The 13694-nt window shown below is 38.2% G+C and overlaps 1 long non-coding RNA gene across 1 annotated transcript; it reads left to right on the forward strand.

The window, feature by feature from the left end:
• The first annotated feature begins 7463 nt into the window (after positions 1–7463).
• Positions 7464–10998, forward strand: LOC308404042. The gene is made up of 2 exons (XR_013973052.1): positions 7464–8744; positions 9046–10998. It is a non-coding gene; the product is annotated as an uncharacterized lncRNA (long non-coding RNA).
• The last annotated feature ends 2696 nt before the right edge of the window (positions 10999–13694 follow it).

The raw sequence follows: 13694 nt of genomic DNA on the forward strand, positions 1-13694 counted from the left end.
TATAAATATTAAGGTGTGGGAGTTTGACAAATCTAAATGTTTGTGTTGAAACATAAGAAAAGATGATAGAAAAGTAATGTTAAGTATAAAAGCTTTTCATCAATTTCCTCCGAGCAAACGAACCCATCAGAGGAGCAGAACAGAGCATCTTAGTGAGTCATTTGAAGATTAACAGTCAAATAAGTCTTTTATGCAATAAAGACAGTTAAAATGAATGTATCTGAAAACATATCAGTGGGACTGTCATCTTGAATCAGCAACCACTTGAGTGTATCAGGCACCGTATAATGGTTCGTAAAAATAGCACCACTCAATAAAGACTTTCAGAGCCTGTTATGGAGATTGGTTTGAGGAACACTTTGAGAATTTAAGCTTAATTCTGTACTGATAAAGAGTGTTGTAATATTAAATGTATAAAAATATAAAGCAGTCTCTTTGGAAGAACGCAGATCTCCAACACTTTATGACTTTGTGGTACAGTAGCTATCAGTGCTGGTCAGCTGGACTCTTTCGTTGTGGTGTTTGCTTGTTTTCTATGTACCTAGCTGGGACGTGAAAGTGAAATAAGAGAGCTAGACTAGGAGTTCATGAGCTTCTGGCATGCTTGCAACATATTTGTTTAAACATTTATTTTATTATCCTGAAATTTATTATCTGGCAGCCTAGTTTATAGAATACCAAATCATCACAGTGGAATAGGATATAGTGTAATTGCATGCATACATGGATATAACTGAGAATAGCATACAGAAATTGTAGATTATTAATAAAATAGAAAACAGAGGTAGTCCTATAGTATGACCTTGATTCACATGACCTTGTGTCTATGTGTCTATTAAAACCTAGAAAGATAGAACGAAAAGCCGAGGTAGTATTACCCGTGTTTTTCCTTTTCTTTTTTTCCATACCTCAGTTCACAGATCTTGGTCAGAGAACTTGTCCTCAGTTTTGGCCTCTTATGTACAGGAAGTAAATCTATCTCTCACTTTGGCGATAATCTGCTGTCTCTCATCTTGTTACTCCCTTCTACTCTCTAGCTCTTTCTTCCCACCTATCACTTTCTCTTCTCCATTCCCAGCCTCCTCATCATTCCCTCCCCATCATCCTTACCTCCCTCCTTCTCCTGCACTCTAGTCTCACTTACAGTAATTGATAGTGCCTGGTGCTGTTATTTCATCCAAAGGGCCCTGTAAACAAAATCGTCACTGACAGAACCAATATGGAAATCGTGGGCAGTGAGACCACGAGTTATGGCCCGTATCATGGTGTGTGTGTGTGTGTCTCAATTTTAGCGTGTGCATGACACAGGAAGAAGAGTTGTTTTGTGCTTTTATGTTCATGAGTGTGAGTGTGTGTCTGTGTGTGCTTGCCAGTGACTTAGTTCTGCGTAATAAACTCTAGTGCAGGGAGTCATTAAGTAAGCGTGTATGTGTGTGTGTATGCTTTTGTGTGCGTGATGGGGAGGGGTCAAGGCCAAATTGACATCAAGTGGTCTAAATTAGCCCCACTTGTCTTCATTGATTTACGGTGGGTGAGTAAATTGCATCTGTAGTGGGAGAGAGAAAGTGGGGAGGAGCTCGGGGTTTCTTTGTAATTGATCTTGCCGTGTGTTTGTGGTGACATCATGGCACAACACTCACATCTAACCTTTTGCTTGCTTGGAACATATACTTGGACAGGGGTTAAGGGAGCTCTAAGGCAATTTAATTTATTACCAGTTGTAGTAAAAAGGCCGGTATTGTTTTCACCTTGTGAGTGTGTGAGTCTGAGTTTGCACAATCATAGCAAAATGTGGATTTGAAGACACCTTAAGCAATGGGAAAATTTTTCAGTTGAAATTATCTTCAACACAATAAAAAAAATCCACCCTCAACACTTTACAGGTGTGTAGCTGGAATGTAATTGTTTGAATTATGAACAAGACTGGCCCATGGGTACTAATTAAAGAGCTCAGTGGGATAGCAGAAATAAACATGGTTAAAGCCTGGTTTCCATCAGTAATTTTTCCTTTTTATGACAACTGCACAACCACAAGTTATTATTAGACCTATGGTCACTAGCTGTCCACTAAGCATCACCTCAGGTAATTCAAGCTGCTGAACCAGACTGTTTTAGGTACCATAGGGTGAGGGGCAGGCTGTCACAGAGCCAACACAGAGAGAGAGACAATCATTTACACTCATATTAACACCTATGGGCAATTTAGACCACTTAACCTAACCCCACTAACAGCAACTCTTTGGACTGTGGGAGGAAGCTGGAGCCCCCACAGAGAAACCACGCAGACACACGGGGGTAATATGCAAACTCCCAGGAACCCAGGACTTTCTTGCTTTGAGGCAACAGTGCTAACCACTGTGCCACCTTGCTGCCCCAGTATATATTTATATACCATGTTTATAAAGTGTATATATAGTATTATAGATACACTACTAACATGCATGGGTGGCACCGCATCCATCTTTGAATGTGTCTTCAGTTGCAGTCAACACAGTTTTGTGAGTGTTCCTTGCATGGTTGTAACAAGTAACTGTAACAAAAACAGACATACGCCTGCCAATGTACAAAAAGCACTTGTTCCAGCTACAGTAACCATCTCACTGACAACATTTTGCTGTGATTTAACACATGCAGTCACACAAAGTGAAAACAATACACGCAACATTACTGAGGCTAGTAGCAGATGTTTATGAAGTTTTTTGTTAAAATCTGGAAGGTACAATTAATGTTCCCTCTTTACAGTAAGTGATATGCTACTGAACTGCTGAAGTGTACAAAGGATCTTACTACCCAAAGAATTATGTAGCCATTTAAAATATATTTTGCAGTAGACAGATCCTTTGTGTGAACGTGTTTACCTTTACTATATTAAAGCAAATTACTTTTGACAAGTGCACACATGTTGTAAATCCACAAACATTTACAAACACAGTTTACCAATATAAATCATGTCTTTGCAATATAATTAATGTATTTTGTTTAAATAAGAAAACTATATTGTTATAGGGAAGGTGTTCTAAAGAATAATTTACAACCAATGAATATTATGTCGCTTTTCAATTTGTTGTATACCATTTCTTTTTGTAGGGTCTTCTTCATAAAGTCCATAAGAAGAAAAGCTAGTCAGAGTAGCTGTACAAAAAAATGAATAAGGAAAATAGGATACTTAGGATAGAGTAAAAAAGTAGAAAAAATTAACTTATGGTGAGACTATTCATGGCATAAAAGTATGTAGATAATGTGTTATCTACGTACATGTGTTAGATAATGTGAATAGTTATTTATTAATATACATATTTCTTCATATACATATACATAAAGTGTTATATTATGTGTATTAATAAATAACTATTCTAATGATGGGAGATGAATCAGTGCCAAATACCACATTACTTGAGCAACTTTACAATGTGTATTCTAAGATTGGGGCTTTAAAATACATAAATTAAAACCAGATACAAATGATAAAATTGAGAAGTGAACAATACATAAATAATAAAAACGCCAAACTTGAAATACAGGACAGAACAAACAGCACAGAACAACAAATTTTCTAATAATAGTGCAATAAAATATCATTAAATATCAAACGCTAGATATATGTAGAAGAAATTCACTTTGTTATATATACTGGCTCAAAAAGCAGTGCACTCAGTTTTTAGGCACTGGATGGTGAACCCAGAAAAAGTTAGAAAAAGGTATTTTCAAATTAAAATTAAGACAAAAATTAAATAAATAACATAGGAAATGATCTCTGAAATGATCTTTCCATAGTCTCAACCTTAAACACTGTGAGTCCAGATTACCATGGAAGAAATATAGTGTAGAAATAGCCATTACATGGCGATACAATCAGATATTTTCACCAAAATAAAGTAATAAAAAAAACTTGTCACTTATAGGTCAAATATCTATATATTTGTGACCTTGCAAATACATTAACTAAGACATTTTCTTCATTTTGTTGCTATGAAACTTGATCTGCAATTAACTTGCAGCATTTTTAGCTACAATTTAATTGAAAATAAAAAATAAATCCTGGGAGATAGGATCACTGTAACCTGTGCACAGTTGCTAGTAAACCTTTCAATTCATTCTTTGTGTTTTATTTTCCACATTTCAGGAGGCCATTTTTGTGCATGTTTATCGTGTATGTGTACAACTCTGTCCCATTTCAAATTGAACATGAGCGTTATGTCATGCATCACAGAGTTATTGATTTCTTACAGCACACACGTGTGAGCATGCTCAGACATATTACTGCTCCTATTTACCATACCCGAAAGTCATCTTCCCAGGTATAAACGCAGCAATAGAAACTGGATGAGCTGAGACAGAAAAACATTCTAGGTGTCTATTAGTGCACCATGACAACACACATATTAGCAACATACACAAATACACAAACATACTCATCCCTCACCTGCTCATCTCATCTCTTCCCTGACCTTACCTGAATAAAAGAAAAAAACAAACAACAGCGAAAAAAATATACATTTCCGACACACTTCCTCACACTTTGTCTGAGCCTAAGCTATCACCACATGTAGGCCCATGAGCTTACAAACGCACACAGAGACACACACATGACTGCACAACTCTAAGCTTGAACAGTTCTCTTCACCAGCTTTAATTGGATTCTAATGTATTCAGTTTGGTCCAATGAGCAAAGTGATGGTTATGGTTTTCTGACTGGAGAGAGAGAGAGAGAGAGAGAGAGCGAGAGAGCGAGAGAGAGAGAGGGAGGGAGAGAGAGAGAGAGCGAGAGGGAGAGAGAAGGAAGTGAGGATATTAGAAGTAAATAGGAAGCTTTGTCAGTTGTGGTCATCTTCCTCCACCTGCCAAGTGGAGTTTATCGTCTGAACAACCTGTCGACAGGATTTCTACAAGGGCCATTTGACCTGAGAAAGAAGAGCACTCTCTGTATTGTGGAGCAGGGAAATTATTTTACTGCTATTGTTAAATAATTGTCATCATTACCATTGCATTAATAATATAATCTGGAGTTTATATTGCATTCAGGGGTTAAACAGTGTCTCTTTCAGAAAGACTGAGTTGCAGGCTGACAGGAAGTTGTATGCAGAAGTGAAAGCAGATAGTTATTTTGAGGAGCAGGCCAGACGAGGCCATTTGAATTACTAGGTTATTCAAAATGATCATTGCTGTAACAGAGGAACAGATAGCTTTAAGAAGGCCTTAAGCAGTTATGACTATTTTATACACAATGCATATCTGTGCTTATTAAAGAGTTGGAGCTCGGTCAATTAGTTGGGGGTCGGAAGCTTTGTTCGGCGCGATGTTCGGACAATCTATTGTGCAAGTGACTTGGAGCCATAGAAGGAATTGCAATACATGCTTACAAAACACTTATATATCAGATTATTTTATATTAAGCTTTTAAGTAGAGGTTCTTGGTTAAAACATTTATTTAGTAGAAGACATACACATAGTCTCAGTGAGCCTCTGGTCTGGTAAAAGGTCAGAAGTGCAACAGGTGAATTGAGAAAGAGCATTTGAGGACGAGACACAGACAGTAGGTGAAGAGGTGACACAAAGAGCATGTGAGGTCGTGACACACACACATATGAGTTAAATTTATTTAGAGGAGAGATTAGTTATGTCTAGACAAGAAAGAGGAACAATTCACTTTAAGATAAGAACGGAAAGTACCAGCCATGAAAATAGAAGATGATCTTCTGGGTGAAAAGCCATTGTTGGTGTTGATCTGATCTATGTATAAAATGTATCTGTGACGCATGAAGGGGCGTCAGTAAATCAAACCCTGATGCTATAAAATATCTGTTCATGCTTTGATTAAGTCGAGGACTACTGGCTGTCTGCGTACAGAGTGTCTTCCCACGCGTGTATTCATTAAAATCATTGTTTGACCAAGATCTTCTGGACCAAGGCTGGTTTGTACACTCCTTCCTCAATTTTGAACCTTAACATTTGGGGGCTTCGTCCGGTGGTTGAGGAGGGAGGATTGGAGGTTTAGATGGAGAAATTTGGTGGTCTCTGAGGTGGTCTGACGGGCAGACATGAATTCCAGTGGTCGAAGTGAGTGGGCATAAGCCGGCTTATCCAAAAGGTAAGGCACTACCTGTTGAATTATTTCCAAAGTGTGCCAAATTGGATATGATAAAATTTAAGTCTACTCACTGAAGTTACTGGTGGATGTCTGTTTTGATTTTGATGAAAATCTCATGAGTTGAAGCAGTTAGAGTTCTGCTAAGAAGAAATGAAAGTAGTTAAGAGTCTGATAAGAAAAGTTTAAATATTGGGTTGAAGTCCCAAAGAAATTGAGTTAGAGTCTCAAGTAGTTTGGTAGGGAATTGGTTATTGTGTTGGTTAGAGTCCAAATTTGGTCATAAGAGTGGACCTGAGCGGTCATTTTGTGAGTTGGAGTCTCCATTGACCACTAGGTTGCACCTGCCTCAGTTATACACTTGTTTTGGGTGTTGATTGTTGTTTCAAAGTATTATAAATTATTCTAGGACGGCAGTTCGAGTCTGCTAGGAAGCGCAGTTCTCGGAGGTAATGCTCCCTCCCGGCCAAGGACGCTTGGCCCTGACCTATCGGCGAATAGGGTTAGTACGGTTGGCAACCAGGGAGAACTTGGGAACCTCCAAAATAGCTAGGAGTTAGAGTCTCCTTACCGTTTGGAACGGTAGTCTGCGCTTTTTTGGACAGGAGAAGTTGGACTTCGGGCGTGTAACTTTAACTTAACACTTCGAGGTAAGCCTTGGCTGGGAAACGCCAAAAAATAGAGCTTCAGGCAAAGTTTGGGTTGGTTGACGCTTTTAAATTGAGTTAGGGATTTTAGAGATGAGGCCAGAAACAGTTAAAGTCTTGATACTGGTTAATTGGTCGCAAAAAACTCAGGGAGTTTATCCGCTGGGCGGTTATTTTAAATTTGTCGAAATTGTGTAGGCGCTAAAGCTGACAGATCTGACAGTGGTTGTAAATATAAGACGTCGTTGTAATATAGAATAAGAAAATTTGGTGTGAGAGATCTCTGTGTGTCGAGTCAGTAATGCACTGACTGCCTGCTGCTATTTTTAGACGGTGTGTGTGAGTGAAAATGCAAATGAGTAAGCAGTGAACTGTTTAAGCCACAGTTGGTTTTACAAATACTGCTGCAAACATTGTTGAGTGTGTGTTTAAAATGCCATTTATGTTTATTAGAGGACTATAAATAAAGTTTTGAGTTGCCGTAGTGGATGTATAGTAATTGACTGAGTTTGGATGCAGATATATAAATATATTGAGTGCACTGTATATACTTAAGACTAACACATCACTTTCAGTAGTAACTTTTCTCCAGCATTAGTTGCTGGTGTGTTTTATTTTTAATTTCTTGTGTGTGCGGTGAGAATTAATGGAGGTTTCAATTTTTCGTTTGTTTGTTTTTGACTTGCTCTTTTTGATTATGACAAGCATGTCTAAAATACTCTTAGGAAAGTGTGTTGAGTTATATTCCTCAACTCTGGTCACACTTTAAGTGTGTGAATGCGGTGACTAGAAGGTTTTGAATGATGAATAAAGGTGTGAGAGGTATTTCTTTGGTGATGTAAAGTAGGATGTTTTAAAGTTTGAAAGTGTTTTTAATTTAAGAGATGCATGAGTGATGTTATAAGAGTTTAGTTTATTTAAAAGGTGTGTGTGTGAGAGGATTATGAAATCATTGTGTGAATGATGCTACATTTTAGATCAAAAGTTAGTAGAATTACAGAGGGTTTGTAGATTGTAAATACAAAATAAGTTTGATTAGCCTGGAGAAACAGCAAAGCAGCTTGAGCTGCTCTGAGCAGCTGCGTGCTGTGTGTGTGTAACAGGAAATGGTGTGGGTGACAGGAAGTTTGCATGCCCATATAAGGTGACGAGTGAGCACCCAGAGAGAGAAACAGATGAGTTAAACTCTAGGCAGATAAAGCGAATGGAGGTTTTGAAAAAAGAAATGAAAAGGATATTAATTGTATGTTTTAGTGTGTCAACACAGATTACAGATAAATAAAGGTGGACTTCTCTCAACCTGGAATTTTGAGTACGGCGCCAAAACCACTAGAGTAGCATAATTGGGAGAAAACAGGCCAGATTTTGGCTTAAAATTTTACAGCTTGACCTCGCACTTGTCCCCATCCTGAGAAGAAGCTCAAAGGACAGTTAATCTCCTGATGAAGACCAACAGAACATCGTGGACTTGAGAAGAATTAATAGCAGGCAAAAGACAGTGCAACGGAAACCACACTGACGACACCAGCAGCAGCATGTAAGGAACCACGAGGTGGAAACATGTACTGTAAATTACAGGCTGGGCAGTTGAACAGTGGGATAATGAGCTGTGGAAAGCACTGGACATTGATTGTCAGATTTGCCATGCTTGGAGTAATCTTGAAAGAGATGACTGAGAGGATCAACAGAAAAGAAGAAACCACGTGATGAAACATGCATGGTGGACAGCAGGCTGGTAAGAACAGTGTGACATGACTGTTTAAAGGCACTGAATGTGGTATTTTGCCAGGCTGGGACTTGATCCAAAAGGAAAATACTGAAGAGAAACAGAGAAGAAACAGACTGTGTTTGCTGGAATTCAAGACAACAAAAGGACACTGAGAGAAGAGGACAGTGACCAGTGAGAGGCGAAGCCGGACGAGTTCGACTGTGAGAATACAGGGTGTAATTGGACTGAAAGTGAAGCTTGAACTCATGATGGTTTAGAGATGTCCACCGTCACAAACAAAGAGGTAAACAAGAATAGAAAACACACATAGACAAAGTGTTACATGTGAAATTATTTCTGGAAAGAATCAGAAGTGAGATAGTTTTGAATTAAGAAATCAGGGAAAAGATGCATGAATTAAACCTGACTATAACATATAGAGGCAATGAAGAAAGCAGCTTACACTTACTGAACATTAACAAAATACATAGGAAAAGCAATGAAGACCTGCTTACACGTATATACATGACACAAGTTGGGATTTCTGACCAGAGAAAGGGAAACGGGTAGTTTAAGTACATATGAAAATAATGAAAATGTCTCAGTTGTGTTTCTATAGGGGCGAAACAGATCTGGATCAATTTTCCACGTGCAGCGGTCGGAAGAAACCTGTAGGTTAACTTGACTGGACATGCCAAGGCAAGTTTCTGGTTGAATTGTTCACAGCGCCATGTCTCCATAAACCTGATAAGTGGGCTCTAACTTCTGGCTGAGGAGCAGGGATGCTGTTAATAAGGTGGGAATTTAAAATTTGGGTTAGTAAATTTGGGAAAGAGACTGACGGCTTAAGTGGAGAATTATGAAGGAGTCTGACACACTGCAAATTCACATACACAAACAGAAAATGCATTAACCTTATAAAGACAAGATAAGCTCATGGAGTTTAATGCATAGACACTGATTAAACCTGGCTAAGAACACAAACACATGCAATGAAGGACAGCTTGCTATTTTGTATGAATGATACAATGGTGTGAATGTTTAATAAAATATATTTGAGTTTGTAATTGAGGAATAGAAGAAGCCATATGACAAAGGGAGTTATGAAAACAAAAAAGTGATTAAAGTAGTTTTAAAAGAGTGACTTAGGAGTGCTGTCTCGTACTGAGTAATCAAAACCAGTGATCACTGGAGAAAGAAATAAAATGATTTAATGAGTTGGGAATGTTTAAACATATGTTTCTGTTGTTACAGCTTCTTGAGAGATGACTCAGTATGCAAATTAGCTGGAGTGAGTGGTGACGAAGGAACTTCCTGAGTGTGTGTGTGACTGTGACTTTCAGGAAGAGGAAGCATAGCAGAGACGAGAAGTGCAGATTGGGGTAGGGAATTTATAGTTTAGTGATTATATGATGTCGTAAGGGGTCTTATGCTGAATTTAAGAGCATAAGGGGGTGATTTTTGTGTGCAAATTGAGTGGTTTTAATGAGACTTTCGGTGTATTGAGGAGGTGAAATTATGTGGTGGCAAAATACTTGTGTGTTTAAGGTTGTTGAGGTTGTTGTGGTAATGGGTTGATTCGGTCAGTTAGGTTTGGATTGTTGTTGTTTTTGTTTTTAATAGAGGGAGTTTTAGGAAACATGGACATGTCTAAAAGGGGCCCATTATTTTGTAACAGTGCACTTAAAGAAAACCTGTCAGGTGATTTTGTTTTGTTTTTATGAGCTAACAATCAGCTCTATTTTTTCCATTTTTGTTTTAAGCAGGCCTGCAACAGCGCTGAAAATTCTCGGGGAGAGCAAATACAAGGGGGGGCTTTCCAGATTACAATTGGCTGAGGAGAGCTACCTGGGGACAATTCAGGTCGTAAGTCCCTGTAAAAAGGATTTTATGCGAGTCAATCCAGTCCAAAAGCATAAAGAAATATTTTCCTATGGAAAATAAAAAATGACTGAGCTCATTTTGCTGAGGGTGGAGTATCTGATCGTGCGGGAAGCTCCACTATCAGCAAATACATGGTGTGACTGCATGTGAGTGAGGATGAATAAATGTGGACAAACAATTTGTTTTTACCAGAGAAAATTTCTGTTTTGTTTTATTAAGTGGGGTTAGATTATGGGATTATAGTATATTGTTGGGAGAATGCCAAATGCTAAAGGGGAAATATTTTTTGATGTAACTCAGTTATCATTAATTGAAGAAACACATGACTGATAACTGTTCTGTTTTAAGTTTATTTTTATGACATAGATTGGATCATGAGTGGGGAAACTGAGCATTTTTAAGTTTTGTATAGTATCTTGACACATGAAATGTATCAAGATAAAGGGGGGTTTAGGGTTTAATAATTTAATTGTTTAATAATTTAGGATCATTTCAGGACCTTTTGGGTTTTTGATCATTTGGATATGGTAAAACTGAAACTGTTATTTTTAAGTTAAGGTTAAAGGATTAAAAGTGAACTTGTCACGGTTTGCGAGGCAAGCCGTGTGGAGTTGTAGAAAAGGACCCAAAAGGCGGCAGCTCTGGTGCAGGTGAATATTTATTTACAACGGTGGGCACAAAACTGTACTGGTGGAAAAACAAGAAACCGGAAACCTAAACTGGGTAAGCTAATAACACAAACCAGAAACGAGGATGCAGGGAGGTCCGGGGAAATACACAAGAGATGCAGGGAGACCGAGGGGAAACAACACAGACGAACCAGCAACTACCATAACAGAAGACACAACTTAAATACACCCAGAGAGCACGGGGAGAACACAGACATAACAGGCTGGGGGAAACATGGAATAAAACACAAAGAGAGACGAGAGCTCATAAATAGACAGAGGGGCACAAGGGGGTAAGAGTCACAAAGGGAAAAAACACTTGGGGAACACCACAACAGGACACCTCAGAAAACCTGGCCTAAATAAGGAGCGAAAATACAAGGAACCAAGAATACTGGGCCAACATGGCCCAGGACCATGACAGAACTGAATCCTGTTTAGAAGATACAATGCCGGTTTTTCAAAGCTGAGAATAATTCTTAGAGGGAAAATTAGAGAGGGTTGAAGGGGTAGAACAGCTTTGATTTCTTTTTGATTTCTAGAAGTAGTGGTTATAATGTAGGCTTACACATACAGATATTACATAGGAGGTATTTTTAGGATAAAGGGGAGAGCTTATAAATAGAAATGATTTTTATACATATTGCATTTTTTGATATGAGTTATTGAAGTTATTGAAGGATTGCACACGCTTACAGACACAGAGTTAAGAAACACACATGACAGTATTGATTCCAGGCAAAAGGCCTCAAATTCATTTAGCTTTTAACTGAACTTAAAGAAGGACCAAAGAGGAATAAAAGCATATATTTTGGTTAAGTCTGATAAACTAGAATTAGGAGGTATTGTTACATTAAAGGAGCAAAATGAAATAAAAAGGCTATACCAAAATGGGTTATAACATAGGAAATGTGAGGTTAAAATGAAGTTGACACATAGGAGTTGTTTCAAGGCAGCATTTAGCTATGATGAAATGTATACAGGAGTAATTGCTTATATGCTTAAACTTAATTGATTAAAGTGGTTGTTTTCTTTTGGATCTTTTAGAGTAGAGGAACTTGCAGCAGCGACAATTTGTGCACAGGATGTTGATGATCAGATAAGGGAAAAATAGAGCGAGCAACCGGACCTAAAAGCAGGGCTTAAAGAGTTTTAAAGTGATGAGTAACGTTGAAGAATATACATAGATACAAGTCAATAAGTTAAGAACATAATTAGGATCAGGCTTTTGATTACAGAGTCCCAAAAAGGATAAGTTAGGGAGGTGCAGGAAAAGGTGTTTTGTTTCCTTTGCAGAAGATCTCGGCGACCACAGGAGGGGCGAGGATCCTGGAGATCTCGAGGCCTGCTGAACCACAATGTATTGCGACCTCTGGTGTTCCAGAGGTCGAGAGAGGGAGTGTGGAGCAGGGAAATTATTTTACTGCTATTGTTAAATAATTGTCATCATTACCATTGCATTAATAATATAATCTGGAGTTTATATTGCATTCAGGGGTTAAACAGTGTCTCTTTCAGAAAGACTGAGTTGCAGGCTGACAGGAAGTTGTATGCAGAAGTGAAAGCAGATAGTTATTTTGAGGAGCAGGCCAGACGAGGCCATTTGAATTACTAGGTTATTCAAAATGATCATTGCTGTAACAGAGGAACAGATAGCTTTAAGAAGGCCTTAAGCAGTTATGACTATTTTATACACAATGCATATCTGTGCTTATTAAAGAGTTGGAGCTCGGTCAATTAGTTGGGGGTCGGAAGCTTTGTTCGGCGCGATGTTCGGACAATCTATTGTGCAAGTGACTTGGAGCCATAGAAGGAATTGCAATACATGCTTACAAAACACTTATATATCAGATTATTTTATATTAAGCTTTTAAGTAGAGGTTCTTGGTTAAAACATTTATTTAGTAGAAGACATACACATAGTCTCAGTGAGCCTCTGGTCTGGTAAAAGGTCAGAAGTGCAACAGGTGAATTGAGAAAGAGCATTTGAGGACGAGACACAGACAGTAGGTGAAGAGGTGACACAAAGAGCATGTGAGGTCGTGACACACACACATATGAGTTAAATTTATTTAGAGGAGAGATTAGTTATGTCTAGACAAGAAAGAGGAACAATTCACTTTAAGATAAGAACGGAAAGTACCAGCCACGAAAATAGAAGATGATCTTCTGGGTGAAAAGCCATTGTTGGTGTTGATCTGATCTATGTATAAAATGTATCTGTGACGCATGAAGGGGCGTCAGTAAATCAAACCCTGATGCTATAAAATATCTGTTCGTGCTTTGATTAAGTCGAGGACTACTGGCTGTCTGCGTACAGAGTGTCTTCCCACGCGTGTATTCATTAAAATCATTGTTTGACCAAGATCTTCTGGACCAAGGCTGGTTTGTACACTCCTTCCTCAATTTTGAACCTTAACAGTATCAATCTTCTTTCTCTCATTGTCTCTGTCAGCCATTTAATAAAAGGAGGCAGGTTATGTCTACTGCAACAAACGAACCACCTTTACTAATACGCTCTAAAAAATACATTATTCTGACCCAAGATCAGCATATCGATTATAATATGAGCATCTTCTCTTATTCTTAGTGCTTGCTTATGCCTTTCTATTTGCTTTGAGGTAAATGGTCTAGAGTTTGTACAATCTGGCAGTTATTATTATTACTATTAACTGCAGAAATAATTCTTCTTATAACACATC

The sequence above is a fragment of the Rhamphochromis sp. 'chilingali' genome, assembly GCF_963969265.1.
Source record: "Rhamphochromis sp. 'chilingali' genome assembly, chromosome: 10".
NCBI lineage: Eukaryota > Metazoa > Chordata > Actinopteri > Cichliformes > Cichlidae > Rhamphochromis > Rhamphochromis sp. 'chilingali'.